Raw genomic sequence first — 16,367 nt, forward strand, 5'->3', positions numbered from 1 at the left:
TACATAGCAAGGAATAACACAGTCCCTCATCTTGAAGCTCCGGTGTTGACATCTTACCTGTTGAATTGCTTAATATACAAGTAACCATGCTGCTTTACATTTCTAAAAGAATGTTAGGAGGCCTGGAAGTCTTTGGGAACAGACTTCATAATTTTGCTGATAAGAAATTGACTGGCAAGATCGTAGTATGCCACATACCATGCTTAGGCATCTTTCATAGAATCAAACATCAATGGACCAGGGAATTCCTGCATTTAGAGCTCATGGTTTTGTTGTTGCAGTAATCTTGCCAGGGGAAATGCCACTCTCCTACTAATTAAACCTCTGGGGTTTCAGAATTAGCTCTCATCGCCACTATCAAGATACAGTACAGATTATTTTAGTCTGGGACTGGACTATATCGGACTTCCCTGGTGTCTCAGATGGTAAAGCATCTGTCTACAATGCGGGAGACCCTGGTTCAAGCCCTGAGATGGGAAGATCCCCTGGAGAAGGAATTGGCAATCCACTCCAGTACTATTGCCTGGAAAATCTCATGGACAGAGGAGCCTGGTAGGCTACAGTCTATGGGATCGCAAAGAGTCAGACACGACTGAGCGACTTCACTTCACTTCAACCAAGTAACAATTACAACTATCCATACTAAAGAATTGATGCTTTTGAACTGTTGTGTTGGAGAAGACTCTTGAGAGTCCCTTGGACTGCAAGGAGATCCAACCAGTCCATCCTAAAGGAGATCAGTCCTGAATATTCATTGGAAGGACTGATGCTAAAGCTGAAACTCCAATACTTTGGCCACCTGATGCGAAGAACTGACTCCCTGGAAAAGACTCTGATGCTGGGAGGGGTTGGGGGCAGGAGGAGAAGGGGACGACAGAGAATGAGATGGCTGGATGGCATCACCGACTCAATGGACATGAGTTTGAGTGAACTCCAGGAGTTGGTGATGGACAGGGTGGCCTGGTGTGCTGCCGTCCGTGGGGTCACAAAGAGTCAGACACAACTGAGTGACTGAACTGAACTGAACCAATACTAAATCAAGAGAAGATTAATTAGACTTATCACATGAGAATATAACCATATAGCAACACCATTTATTAGGATGCTTCTGTTTTCTGATTACTCACTTTCAACCACATATATGAAACTCAGCAAATTTTCTCCCTCATCTTCGTAGCTTGGTGCCTTAGTCTGTTTGGGCAGCTATAACAAAATACCACAGAATAAACCATAGAAATATATCTCTCATGGTTTGGAAGTCTGGAAGTTTGAGATCAGGCGGGACAGCATGGTCAAGTAAGGGCTTTCTCCATTGGAGGCTTTTCATTGGAAGAGGTTAGGGAGCTCTGTGGGATCTCTTATAAGAACACTAATCCTATTCATGAGAGCTCCGGCGTCATGACCTGATCATTTCCCAAAGGCCCCACCAACTAATAGCATCACCTTTGGGGGTTAGGATTTAAACATATGAATGCAGAATTGGGGGGTGGGGGGAGGCACACATAAACATTCAGACCATAGCACTTGGATATTAAGAGAACTTCAGCCCACAAATGAGCGGACTCCTAAAAATTTTCTATTAAAAGTTGTTCCTGCAACCCTGAGGCTGACACTCAAATGACCCTTAACTTAGAGCCATTGATTGTTATACATGTTCTGGAGTTCTGATTGATATTTTAGTTGCTAACAAGAAGGTTGTTGGCAGTGAAAGTAACTACTGGGCTTCAGGCAGCACTAAAATAGGGGATGATTTCAAGGCTGGTGCTGATAGAATCTTGGCAACTATAAAAACAGACTAACAACAAGCACATCAAAATGGATGAAAATGCATATTGGATGGATCACAATCAGGCCTGGGAATAAGCAGCAAGCCAAGGAAACAAAAATATGTAGCAAAATCTAAACAATTCTTTAATTATTAAATAAATTGAATCTGAAAATTAAAATGTTTCTACAAAGAAAACTCCGATTCCAAAGAGTGTGTTGGTGATTTCTGCCACTTAATGAAGAGAATATTTAATTTTTCCAGAGAACAGAAATAGAAATAACTCTTCCAAACTTGGTTTGTGAGGTCAGCAAAACTTTTTTACCAGAACCTACAAGGACAATGCATTTTAACCAAGTTAGTTTTGTTTCAGAAAAACAAGATTTGTTTAGCATTTGAAATTTGATCAATATAATTAATGTATCACATTTTAGAATAAAAACCAAAAATCATGTAATCATTTCAGTAGGGAAAAAAGTGTTGCACCTGATAAAATTTAAACTCTATTCATTATAAAAACTGTGGCAAACCAGGAATAGGAGAGAATTTCTGTTAACTGTATGAAGGTATCTTCAAAACCTTAAAACATCATCTTAATTGTAAAACATTCTAATCTTCCTCTCTGAGCTGAGGAATAAGAACAGAATATCCTTTATTGCTAACTTCTGTTCAACACTGTACTGATGAGCTAGTCAGCAGAGGAAGAATAAAGATCTTTTTATTTGCAGATGACATGATGTATACACAGAATATTCAAAAGAACTTAGACATTGCTGGACGCAAGGTGGTTATATTAAATGCAAATATAAATACAATTGTATTTTCACATACCAGGTACAAATAACTGGAAAATGAACAGTTTAAGTGACTAATATAATAGTTTTTATAAAAATTTATATATAAATTTATAAAATAAAATATAAATTTATATAAAAATATAAAAATCCCATGGGTAAATCTAATGAAGATACAGAGGTCTTCTATATCAAAATTTATTAAAGAATATGAAGACAAATTAAAGAAGACTTTAATAAAAAGAGGAATATTAAATTCTGTTCATGGATTAAAAGACTCTATTATAAAGATGCCAGTTCTCCCAGTATTGATTATAGATATAGTGCAAACAAAAACCTAGCCTGAGTGGAACCTGACAAGCTGAATCTAAAATTTATAGAAATCCAAGAGGTCAACACACACTTGAAGAACAAGGTGAGAGGACTAGCTTGCCTGAATATCAAGACTTACTATAGAGCCACAGTCGGTGAAATACTGTGTGATTTTTTGTTTGTTATTAGCCACACCTGCATGCCGTGCAGATCTTAGTTCCCTGACATGGTATCGAACTTGTGTATCCTGCAGTGGAAGTTCTGAGTCTTAACTACTGGACCACCAAGGAAGTCCTATAAAATAGTATGGGGTTGATTAGGAAAGAGGAATGAACCAATTGAATAGAACAGAAAGTCCTGAAACAGAATAATACATTGATTTAAGAGGAATCTTGACTGTGCACATCAGTGAGACATTTTCATTATAATGAATGGTTCTGAGTCAATAAAATATCCATAGGAATAAAAGAAAACATGATCTCAAACTCCCATCATACATTAAAATTAAATGTAAATGATTGCTGATTTATATATGGAAAGAATATAAAGCTTTCAGGAGATAATCTAAGAAAATATCATCATAATCTTGAAATCAGATTCTTAATTAGGATACAAAAAAGCACTAACTTTAAAGGAAAACACTGATAAATTGGACTATATTATAACTAAGAACTTCTCTTCATAAAAAGAAAATATGAAGGGACTTTGTTGGTAGTCCAGTGGTTAAGCTTCCAAGCTTCCACTGCAGGGCTTTGGTTCAGTCCCTTGTTGGGGAACCAAGATCCCACATGCCACATGGTGTGGCCAAAAGAAATTTAAAAAAAAAAAAAAAAACAGGACAGAGAGAATCTGAAGATGTAAGCTACTAAGTGGAAAGAGATATTTTAAATAAATATACCTGACTAAATACTTGTATGTAGAATATATATAAATAACTGCTTTAACATCAGGAAGAAAAAGATGTGCTCTTGTACTCAGTCATGTTTGGCTCCTCTGTCCATGGGATTTTTCCAGGCAAGAATACTGGAATGGGTTGCCATTTCCTCTTTCAGGGGATCTTCCCAACTCAAGGATCGAACCCACATCTCCTGAGTCTCCTACATTGGCAGGTGGATTCTTTACCACTGAGCGACCTGGGAAGCCCCAATAAAAAGATAGCCCAATTTAATACAAATGAGCAAAAGACTTAAAGCAGACATCATAGAAGAAGACACCCAAGTGATCAAAAACCCATGAAAATTAATCAAAATAAGGAATGTTTTATCCTGAATAATGGCTTCTCAGGAGATATCTTTGTTCCTGAAAAATATGAATGTTACCGTCTTCTATGACAAAAAAGGACTTTGCAGATACAATTAAGGATCATGAGATAGATTTCCTGTATTATCTGGTGGGCCCTAAATGTAATCACAAGTGTTCGTGTGAAAGAGAAGCAGAAGGACATTCGACACATAGAATGTAACAATGGAGGCAGAGTGACATGGCTAAGGAATGCTGGCAGCCACCAGAAGATGGAAGACTTAAGGAGTGGATTCTCACCTGTTAGCAGTGTATCCCTGACAACGTCTTAATCTCGGTCCAAAAACTGATTTCAAATTTTTGGACTCCAGAACTGTGAGAGAATAAATTTCTGTTACTTTAAGCCATCAAGCCTATGATAATTTGCTCCAAAAGCCACATGAAACTAATACAAGGGCCATGCAAATTAATGTCACCATGCTGCTGCTAAGTCACTTCAGTCGTGTCCAACTCTGTGTGACCCCATAGATGGCAGCCCACCAGTCTCCCCTGTCCCTGGGATTCTCCAGGCGAGAACACTGGAGTGGGCTGCCATTTCCTTCTCCAATGCAGGAAAGTGAAAAGTGAAAGTGAAGTTGCTCAGTCGTGTCTGACCCTCAGCGACCCCATGGACTGCAGCCTTCCAGGCTACTCCATCCATGGGATTTTCCAGGCAAGAGTACTGGAGTAGGGTGCCACATGAGAGCATTATAAATCTACCAGAATGGCTAAAACTGAAATAACCAATAATTCAAAGTATTGACAAGAATGTGAATCAACATGAATTCTCAACTACTACTGTTAAGAGTGTAAAATGGTTCAACTGCTTTGAAAACAGGTGGCATTATTCAATAAAGAGGAACATATGATCAGCATGCATTCCTAGGAGCATATCCAACAGAAATGTGTGCATGTATGGGCCACAAGACATGTGAAAAATGCTCATGGTAGCAGTATACATTATAGCCAAAAACTAAAAATACTCTAAATGTCCATTTTGAATTTATTTTCTTATTATTTTTATTTTTTTACTTTACAATACTGTATTGGTTTTGCCATACATTGACATGAATCCACCACAGGTATACATGAGTTCCCAACCCTGAACCCCCTCCCACCTCCCTCCCCATATCATCTCTCTGGGTCATCTCAGTGCACCAGCCCCAAGCATCCTGTATCCTGTATCGAACCTAGACTAGTGATTCATTTCTTACATGATAGTATACATGTTTCAATGCCATTCTCCCAAATCATCCCACCTTCGCCCTCTCCCACAGAGTCCAAAAGTCTGTTCTTTACATCTGTGTCTCTTTTGCTGTCTCGCATACAGGGTTATCATTACCATCTTTCTAAATTACATATATATGTGTTAGTATACTGTATTGGTGTTTTTCTTTCTTGCTTACTTCACTCTGTATAATCAGCTCCAGTTTCATCCATCTCATTAGAATGGATTCAAATATATTCTTTCTAATAGTTGAGTAATACTCCATCGTGTACATGTACCACAGCTTTCTTACCCATTCGTCTGCTGATGGACATCTAGGTTGCTTCCATGTCCTGGCTATTATAAACAGTGCTGCGATGAACATTGGGGTACACGTGTCTCTTTCAGTTCTGGTTTCCTCTGTGTATGCCCAGCAGTGGGATTGCTGGGTCATAAGGTAGTTCTATTTCCAGTTTTTTAAGGAATCTCCACACTGTTCTCCATAGTGGCTGTACTAGTTTGCATTCCCACCAACAGTGTAGGAGGGTTCCCTTTTCTCCACACCCTCTCCAGCATTTATTGCTTGTAGACTTTTGGATTGCAGCCATTCTGACTGGTGTGAAATGGTACCTCATTGTGGTCTTGATTTGCATTTCTCTGATAATGAGTGATGTTGAGCATCTTTTCATGTGTTTGTTAGCCATCCGTATGTCATCTTTGGAGAAATGTCTATTTAGTTCTTTGGTCCATTTTTTGATTGGGTCATTTATATTTCTGGAATTGAGCTACATATGTTGCTTGTATATTTTTGAGATTAGTTGTTTGTCAGTTGCTTCATTTGCTATTATTTTCTCCCATTCCAAAGGCTGTCTTTTCACCTTGCTTATAGTTTCCTTTGTTGTGCAGAAGCTTTTAATTTTAATTAGATCCCATTTGTTTATTTTTGCTTTTATTTCCAATATTCTGGGAGGTGGATCATAGAGGATCCTGCTGTGATTTATGTCGGAGAGTGTTTTGCTTATGTTCTCCTCTAGGAGTTTGATAGTTTCTGGTCTTACATTTAGATCTTTAATCCATTTTGAGTTTATTTTTGTGAATTGTGTTAGAAAGTGTTCTAGTTTCATTCTTTTACAAGTGGTTGACCAATTTTCCCAGCACCACTTGTTAAAGAGATTGTCTTTTCTCCATTGTATATTCTTGCCTCCTTTGTCGAAGATAAGGTGTCCATAGGTATGTGGATTTATCTCTGGGCTTTCTATTTTGTTCCATTGATCTATATTTCTGTCTTTGTGCCAATGCCATACTGTCTTGATGACTGTGGCTTTGTAGTAGAGACTGAAGTCAGGCAGGTTGATTCCTCCAGTTCCATTCTTCTTTCTCAAGATTGCTTTGGCTATTCAAGGTTTTTTGTATTTCCATACAAATTGTGAAATTATTTGTTCTAGCTCTATGAAAAATACTGTGAAAAATACTGCTGGTAGCTTGATAGGGACTGCATTGAATCTGTAGATTGCTTTGGGTAGTATACTCATTTTCACTATATTGATTCTTCTGATCCGTGAACATGGTATATTTCTCCATCTATTAGTGTCCTCTTTGATTTCTTTCATCAGTGTTTTATAGTTTTCTATATATAGGTCTTTAGTTTCTCTAGGTAGATATATTGCCAAGTATTTTATTCTTTTCGTTACAACAGTGAATGGAATTGTTTCCTTAATTTCTTTTTCTACTTTCTCATTATTAGTGTATAGGAATGCAAGGTATTTCTGTGTGTTGATTTTATATCCCGCAACTTTACTATATTCATTGATTAGCTCTAATAATTTTCTGGTGGAGTCTTTAGGGTTTTCTATGTAGAGGATCATGTCATCTGTAAACAGTGAGAGTTTTACTTCTTCTTTTCCAATTGGATTCCTTTTATTCCTTTTTCTGCTCTGATTGCTGTGGCCAAAACTTCCAGAACTATGTTGAATAGTAGCAGTGAAAGTGGGCATCCTTGTCTTGTTCCTGACTTTAGGGGAAATGCTTTCAATTTTTCACCATTGAGGATAATCTTTGCTGTGGGTTTGTCATATATAGCTTTTATTGTGTTGAAGTATGTTCCTTCTATTCCTGCTTTCTGGAGAGTTTGTATCATAAATGGGTGTTGAATTTTGTCAAAGGCTTTCTCTGCATCTATTGAGATAATCATATGGCTTTTATTTTTCAATTTGTTAATGTGGTGAATTACATTGATTGATTTGCAGATATTGAAGAATCCCTGCATCCCTGGGATAAAGCCTGCTTGGTCATGGTGTAAGATCTTTTTAATATGCTGCTGGATTCTGATCGTAGAGTTTTGTTAAGGATTTTTTATTCTATGTTCATCAGTGATATCAGCCTGTAGTTTTCTTTTCTTGTGGCATGTTTGTCAGGTTTTGGTATTAGGGTGATTTTGGCCTCATAGAATGAGTTTGGAAGTTTACCTTCCTCTGCAATTTTCTGGAAGAGTTTGAGTAGGATAGGTGTTAGCTCTTCTCGAAATTTTTGGTAGAATTCAGCTGTGAAGCCGTCTGGACCTGGGCTTTTGTTTGCTGGAAGATTTCTGATTACAGTTTCAATTTCCATGCTTGTGATGAGTCTGTTAAGATTTTTTATTTCTTCCTGGTTCAGTTTTGAAAGTTGTACTTTTCTAAGAATTTGTCCATTTCTTCCACGTTGTCCATTTTATTGGCATATAATTGCTGATAGTAGTCTCTTATGATCCTTTGTATTTCTGTGTTGTCTGTTGTGATCTCTCCATTTTCATTTCTAATTTTATTGATTTGATTTTTCTCCCTTTGTTTCTTGATGAGTCTGGCTAATGGTTTGTCAATTTTATTTATCCTTTCAAAGAACCAGCTTTTGGCTTTGTTGATTTTTGCTATGGTCTCTTTTGTTGCTTTTGCATTTATTTCTTCCCTAATTTTTAAGATTTCTTTCCTTCTACTAACTCTGGGGTTCTCCATTTCTTCCTTTTCTAGTTGCTTTAGGTGTAGAGTTAGGTTATTTATTTGACTTTTTTCTTGTTTCTTGAGGTATGCCTGTATTGCTATGAACTTTCCCCTTAGCACTGCGTTTATAGTGTCCCACAGGTTTTGGGTTGTTGTGTTTTCATTTTCATTAGTTTCTATGCATATTTTGATTTCTTTTTTGATTTCTTCTGTGATTTGTTGGTTATTCAGGAGCGTGTTGTACAGCCTCCATATGTTGGAATTTTTAATAGTTTTTCTCCTGTAATTGAGATCTAATCTTAATGCATTATGGTCAGAAAATATGCTTGGAATGACTTCAATTTTTTTGAATTTACCAAGGCTAGATTTATGGGCCAGGATGTGATCTATCCTGGAGAAGGTTCCGTGAGCACTTGAGAAAAAGGTGAAATTCATTGTTTTGTGGTGCAATGTCCTATAGATATCAATTAGGTCCAACTGGTCTATTGTATCATTTAAAGTTTGTGTTTCTTTGTTAATTTTCTGTTTAGTTGATCTGCCCATAGGTGTGAGTGGGGTATTAAAGTCTCCCACTATTATTGTGTTATTGTTAATTTCCCCTTTCATACTTGTTAGCATTTGTCTTACATATTGCGGTGCTCCTATGTTGGGTGCATATATATTTATAATTGTTATATCTTCTTCTTGGAGTGATCCTTTGATCATTATGTAGTGGCCTTCTTTGTCTCTTTTCACAGCCTTAGTTTTAAAGTCTATTTTATCGGATATGAGTATTGCTACTCCTGCTTTCTTTTGGTCTCTATTTGCATGGAATATCTTTTTCCAGCCTTTCACTTTCAGTCTGTATGTGTCCCTTGTTTTGAGGTGGGTCTCTTGTAGACAACATATATAGGGATCTTGTTTTTGTATCCATTCAGCCAGTCTTTGTCTTTTGGTTGGGGCATTCAACCCATTTACATTTAAGGTAATTATTGATAAGTATGACTCCCTTGCCATTTACTTTATTGTTTTGGGTTTGGGTTTATACACCCTTTTTGTGTTTCCTGTCTAGAGAATATCCTTTAGCAATTGTTGGAGAGCTGGTTTGGTGGTGCTGAATTCTGTCAGCTTTTGCTTGTCTGTAAAGCTTTTGATTTCTCCTTCATATTTGAATGAGATCTTTGCTGGGTACAGTAATCTGGGCTGTAGGTTATTTTCTTTCATCATTTTAAGTATGTCTTGCCATTCCCTCCTGGCCTGAAGAGTTTCTATTGAAAGATCAGCTGTTATCCTTATGGGAATCCCGTTGTGTGTTATTTGTTGTTTTTCCCTTGCTGCTTTTAGTATTTGTTCTTTATGTTTGATCTTTGTTAATTTGATTAATATGTATCTTGGAGTGTTTCACCTTGGGTTTATCCTGTTTGGGACTCTCTGGGTTTCTTGGACTTGGGTGATTATTTCCTTCCCCATTTTAGGGACGTTTTCAACTATTATCTCCTCAAGTATTTTCTCATGGTCTTTCTTTTTGTTTTCTTCTTCTGGGACTCCTATAATTCGAATGTTGGAGCATTTCATATTGTCCTGGAGGTCTCTGAGATTGTCCTCATTTCTTTTAATTCGTTTTTCTTTTTTCCTCTCTGATTCATTTATTTCTACCATTCTGTCTTCTATTTCACTAATCCTATCTTCTGCCTCCGTTATTCTACTATTTGTTGCCTCCAGAGTGTTTCTGATCTCATTTATTGCATTATTCATTACATATTGACTCTTTTTTATTTCTTCTAGGTCCTTGTTAAACCTTTCTTGCATCTTCTCAATCCTTGTCTCCAGACTATTTATCTGTGATTCCATTTTTATTTCAAGATTTTGGATCATTTTCACTATCATTATTCAGAATTCTTTATCAGGTAGATTCCCTGTCTTCCTCTTTTGTTTGGTTTGGTGGGCATTTATCCTGTTCCTTTACCTGCTGGGTATTTCTCTGTCTCTTCATCTTGGTTATATTACTGTGTTTGGGGTGGCCTTTCTATATTCTGGCAGTTTGTGGAGTTCTCTTTATTATGGAGTTTCCTTACTGTGGATGGGGTTGTATCAGTGGCTTTTCAAGGTTTCTTGGTTAGGGAAGCTTGTGTCAGAGTTCTGGTGGCTGGAGCTGGATTTCTTCTCTCCGGAGTGCAATGAAGTGTCCAGTAATAAGTTATGAGATGTCAATGGTTTTGGAGTAGCTTGAGCTGCCTGTATATTGAAGCTCAGGGGTGTGTTCCTGTGTTGCTGGAGAATTTGCATAGTATGTCTTGCTCTGGGGGCTTCCCTGGTCTCTCAGAGGTTAAAGTGTCTGCCTCCAATGCGGGAGACCCGGGTTCGATCCCTGGGTCGGGAAGATCCCCTGGAGAAGGAAATGGCAATCCACTCCAGTATTCTTGCCTGGAGAATCCCATGGACGGAGAAGCCTAGTAGGTTACATTCCATGGGAGAGCAAAGAGTCGGACACGACTGAGTGACTTCACCTCACCTCACCTCTTGCTCTGGAACTTGTTGGCCCTTGGGTGGTGCTTGGTTTCAGTGTAGGTATGGAGGCATTTGATGAGCTCCTATCGATTGATGTTCCCTGGAGTCAGCAGTTCTCTGATGTTCTCAGGATTTGGACTTAAGCCTCCTGCTTTTGGTTTTCAGTTTTGTTTTTACAGTAGCCTCAAGATTTCTCCATCTATACAGTACCAATGATAAAACATCTAGGTTAGAGATGAAAAGTTTCTCCACATTGAGGGACACCCAGAGAGGTTCACTGGCTCGTAGGATACATCCACTAAGGTGACATTGGGTCTTCAAAGAGGAACTGGAGCCTTTATCCTGGTGTGGTTCTCTGAACTTCTACTCCTGAGGATTCTGAGAAAAACAACCTGACAGCCAAGGCTGAGGAAAAGTTTCCCTATGGGGCACTTCACCGTTTTACTGCATTCAAATCCCTCAGCCTTTGGGATGAAACACTCAGAAGACTGAGAACGCCAAAGTGACCTAGAGGAAAACACAACTTTCAGGAGGGCGCTTACCTTTTTTTCCCATAAAAATAAATTTTTATAGTTATCTAAAAATACTCTAAATGTCCATCAATAGTAGAATGTATAAAAATACACTTATATAATTATCTGTCTAGCTAGCTTATGATAATGAAAACAGTGAAGTCACCTATATGCAGCAGCATGGGACAATTGCAAAAAGCATTGACTGAAAGAAGCCAGGAACAAAAGTATATGTTCTCCATAAATGCAATTTCTCTAAAGTTCAAAACCTAGGCATATCTAAACTCTAAAGTTAGAAGTCACAATAGTGATTACCTTGGGGAAGAGGGAAGAAGCAGTAGATAGGAGGGAGCTTGCAGAGGATTTCTTAAGTGTTGGTAACTTCATATACCTTGGCTTGTGTAGTCATTACACAAGTGCTTACATTGCCTCAATCCACTGAGATGTTTATTTGGTTTGTGCATTTGTGTGAATGTTGTACTTCAATAAAAAAAAAAAGTTGAAAAAAACCATTCATGTCCACACTGTTAGGCATCATAAGTTTGTGTCACTTACACTGGTAATGTGGAGAGAGTCCTGTGTGAGGGAAGTTATTAGCCAACATGTTGATAGACTAGAACAGACTGCTAAACATTCAGCTGCAGAAGGATCTAGTGAACCTTCATTTGTTGTCCACTCCTATTAAGCATCAGAGCCAATACTGGAAAGAAACTGTAATGAATATGAAAACCTTTTTAATTAAATATAGCTCTGTTGAATCTTAGTTAGATCCCTTTTTCAATACTAACATTGTTTATTGATGCCCTATTTTTTACTTAATTGATCTTGCTAGAGGTTTTATTAGAACTGTCAAAGAACAAACTTTTGAGTTTGTTTATCCTATTATATAAACAAGGAAATGGCAACCCACTTCAATATTCTTGCCTGGAGAATCCCATGGACAGAGGAACCTGGCGGGCTACAGTCCATGGGGTCGCAAGAGTTGGACACGACTTAGTGACTAAACCACCACCACCATCCTATTGTATCTTTTCTATTCTGTTAACTCTAGCTTTATTGTACCATTTCACATCAGTCAGAATGACCATCATTAGAAACTCTACAAACAGCAAATGCTGGAGAGGATGTGGAGAAAAGCCCTTCTACACTGTTGGTGGGAATGTAAGTTGGTACAACCATGGAGTTTCCTCAGAAAACTAAAAATAGAATTATCATATGATCCAGCAATCCCACTTCTGGGCATATATCTAGACAAAACTCTAATTAAAAAAGATACACTCACCCTCGTGTTCATAGCAGCACTATTCACAGTAGCCTAGATATAGAAACAACCTAAATGTCCATCCACGGATGAGTGGATAAAGAAGATGTGGTACATATATACAACAGAATACTACTTGGCCACGAAATAAGGCCCTTTACAGCAACGTGGATGCAACTAGAGATAATCATACTAAGTAAGTCAGACAGAGAAAGACAATACCATATGATATCACTTACATGTGGAATCTAAAATATGACACAAACAAACTTACCTATTGGAAAAGGAAATGGCAACCCACTCCAGTATTCTTGCCTGGAGAATTCCATGGACAGAGAAGCTTGGCAGGCTATATAGTCCATGAGATTGCAGAGTCGGACATGACTGAGCAATATCAAACCTATCTATGAAATAGAAACAGACTCACAGACATACAGAACAAACTTGTGGTTGCCAAGGGGGAGGAGGTTGGAGGAGGGATGGACGGGAGGTTGGGGTTAGCAGATGTAAGCTTTCTATATATATGGGATGAGTAAACAACAGTTCAGTTCAGTCGCTCAGTCGTGTCCGACTCTTTGTGACCCCATGAACCACAGCACACCAGGCCTCCCTGTCCATCACCAACTCCCGGAGTCTACCCAAACTCATGTTCATTGAGTCGGTGATGCCATCCAACCATCTCATCCTCTGTCATCCCCTTCTCCCACCCTCAATCTTTCCCAGCATCAGGGTCTTTTCAAATGAGTAAACGACAAGGACCTACTATATAGCACAGAGAATTATATTCAGGATCTTATGACAAATCATAATGCAAGAGTATTAAAAATAATGTATATGTATATATTATATAACTCAACAAATTTGCTGTACAGCAGAAATTAACACATTTTTAAAATTAAATTTTTAATTGAAGGATAATTGTTTTACAGAATTTTGTTGTTTTCTGTCAAACATGAATCAGCCATCTAAAGTGAAAGTGAAAGTCACTCAGTCATGTCTGACTCTTTGCAACCCCATGGGCTGTACAGTCCATGGAATTCTCCAGGCCACAGTACTGGAGTGGGTAGCCTTTCCCTTCTCCAGGGGATCTTCCCAACCCAGGGACTGAACCCAGGTCTCCCGCATTACAGGCAGATTCTTTGCCCGCTGAGCCACATATCCTCTCCCTCTTGAAACTCCCTCCCATCTCCTTCCCCATCCCATCTCCCTAGGTTGTTACAGAGCCCCTGTTTGAGTTCCCTCACTCATACAGCAAATTCCCATTGGCTATCTATTTTACATATGGGAATATAGAAGTTTCCATGTTACTCTCTCCATACATCTTACCCTCACCTCCCCCTGCTCTTTTCCATAAGTCTTTTCTCTATATCTGTTTCTCCATTGCTTCCCTACAAATAAATTCATCGGTACCATCTTTCTAGATTCCATATATATGCATTAGTATACTATATTTATCTTTCTCTTTATGACTTTAAGTCATAAAGAGGCTGTAGGTTCATCCACCTTCTTAGAATTGACTCAAATGCATTCCTTTTTATGGCTGGGTAATATTCCATTGTATATATGTACCACAGCTTCTTTATCCATTCATCTGTCGATGGACATTTAAGTTGCTTCCAAGTTATAGCTATCATAAATAGTACTGCAGTGAACACTGGGGTACATGTGCCTTTTTCAATTTTGGATTCCTCACAGTATATGCCTAGGAGTGGGATTGCTGGGTCATATAGTGTTTTTTTCTTAGTTTTTTAAGGAATCTCCATATTGTCTTCCATAGTGGCTGTATCAACTTACATTCCAACAGTGCAAGAGGGTTTCCTTTTCTCCACACCTTCTTCAGCATTTATTGTTTGTAGACTTCTTGATGATGGCCATTCTAACTGGTGTGAGTTGATACCTCACTGTAGTTTTGATTTGTATTTCTCTAATAACAATCCCTGGGTTGAGAAGATCCCCTGGAGGAGGGCATAGCAACCCACTCCAGTATTACTGCCTGGAAAATCCCCATGAACAGAAGAACCTGGCAGGCTATACATACAGTCCATGGGATCACAGAGTCAGACATGGCTGAGCAAACTAAGTGCAGCACAATAATGAGTGATGCTGAGCATCTTATCGTGTTTGTTAGCCATCTGCACGTCTTCTTTGGAGAAATGTCTATTTCGGTCTTTCTCCCACTTTTTGATTGGGTTGTTTGTTTTTCTGGTATTGACTTGTACGAGCCGCTTATATATTTTGGAAATTAATCCTTTGTCAGTTGTTTCATTTGCTATTATTTTTTCCCATTCTGAGGGTTGTTTTTTCACCTTGTTTATAGTTTCCTTTGCTGTGCAAAAGCTTTTAAGTTTAATTAGGTCCCCCTTGTTTATTTTTGTTTTTATTTCCATTACTCTAGGAGGTGAGTCATAGAGGATCTTGCTTTGATTTATGTCACTGAGTGTTCTGCCTATGTTTTCCTCTAAGTGTTTTATCAGAAATTAACACAACGTTGTTAATCAACTATACTTCAATTAAAAAAAAAGGAACAAGGAAAACAGCGATTCTTTTGGTATAGCTGAAACAAAAAATATGTCCACAAGTTCTTTGATATTCCTCCTATCAACAGGAAGACTTTTAGTCTTCCTTTGAATATGGGTTGCCGCTAGTGACTTGCTTCCAACCAACAGAATATAATGGAATGACACATGACTTCTGAAGATAGATTAGTAAAATGATATAGCTTCTGTCAGGCTCTCTAAGCATCCAGCCCAGCCACCATGCTTTGTCAAGCAGCCATGTGGACCAACCACAAGTAGGTATTCTGGGCATGACACCGTGGAGTTTCTAGCCAATAGCTAGTATTAACTAACTAGCCAAGCAAGTTAGAGAGCCTTCAGATTGTTCCACAGTCCAGACTTTGAGCCATTCTAGCTGATTCTGAATGGAGACAAGATGTCCCCACCGAACCCTGTCTAAACTACAGATCTGTAAGCAAAGTAAATGCTATGATTGTTCTGAACCAGTAAATTTTGGAGTGGTTTGTTAAGTAACAATAGAATACAACATACATCCTAGACTTACTACAGTTTACCTTTAATTAGTGCTTTTACCAATTCCCCCCATATAGAATTTTATATTAAATTATAATCAAAAGTTTAACTCCATTTATCTCTCTCTTTTATTGTGCTGTTGTCATATATTTTACTTCTATACATATTCAAATCCCCACAAGATATTATAAACCAGTCTGTATTCATTTAGATTACCCACATACCTTTCTGGTGCTCTTCATTCCTGATGGTTCCACCTGAGATTATTCTCTTAAGCCTGAATAACTCTATAGTACTTGTTAACATAAAGATCTACTGGTGATAAACTTAACTTTTCTTTGTCTGAAAAGGTCTTAATTTTTGCCTTCTTTTTTTGAGTAATATTTTTATTTTGTACACAATTCTAGATGAGAAGGTAGGAAGGTTTTTTTGTTCTTTTACATTTTCATGCCATTCCATTTTGTTCTAATTTCCATCATTTCTGTTGTAAAGTAAGCACATGCTTTATTGTTGCTTCTTTGAAGGTAATGTGTGGGTTTTTTGTTTCCCCCTCTGAGTGCTTTAAGATGCTTCCATTTGTCTTTGTTATTAGCAGCTTAACTCTGATGTAGCCAGGTGTGGTTTTCTTTATACTTTTATTCTACATGAGGCTCATAGCATATCTAGATTCTGCGGTTTAATGTCTTTTGTTAACTTTGAAACATTTTTAGCTAATATTTCTTCAAATATTGTTTCTGAACTATCATTTCC

Source organism: Budorcas taxicolor, chromosome 17 (genome assembly GCF_023091745.1).
Source record: "Budorcas taxicolor isolate Tak-1 chromosome 17, Takin1.1, whole genome shotgun sequence".
Lineage (NCBI taxonomy): Eukaryota > Metazoa > Chordata > Mammalia > Artiodactyla > Bovidae > Budorcas > Budorcas taxicolor.